Source organism: Seriola dumerili, unplaced genomic scaffold, assembly GCF_002260705.1.
Source record: "Seriola dumerili isolate Sdu_G_001 unplaced genomic scaffold, Sdu_1.0 BDQW01000278.1, whole genome shotgun sequence".
NCBI lineage: Eukaryota > Metazoa > Chordata > Actinopteri > Carangiformes > Carangidae > Seriola > Seriola dumerili.
Window position 1 is genome coordinate 46,949 of NW_019174533.1, and position 207 is coordinate 47,155.

Sequence of the window (207 nt, forward strand, 5' to 3'; positions counted from 1 at the left end):
CACACACACACACACACACACACGCACAAACGCACACACAAGCCCACTGTGTCTGGACACCCATTGGGGTCCCCTGTATGTAGGTCATTCTACATGGGGAATATTATTGTGCCACAGCTGTGTCCTTCTCTGCAGCTCTGCAGACAAAGATGTGCGCACAAACACAAACATATGAGTACACTCAAGGATCGAGGCACAAACACAGTG

The 207-nt window shown here is 49.8% G+C and overlaps 1 protein-coding gene across 1 annotated transcript in view; it reads right to left on the bottom strand.

Annotated features, from left to right (window-relative positions):
* LOC111230678 (plexin-A1-like) overlaps positions 1-207 on the bottom strand; it is a 224,213-nt gene that overhangs the window by 33,487 nt on the left and 190,519 nt on the right. The gene's annotated exons all lie outside the window — the stretch shown is intronic.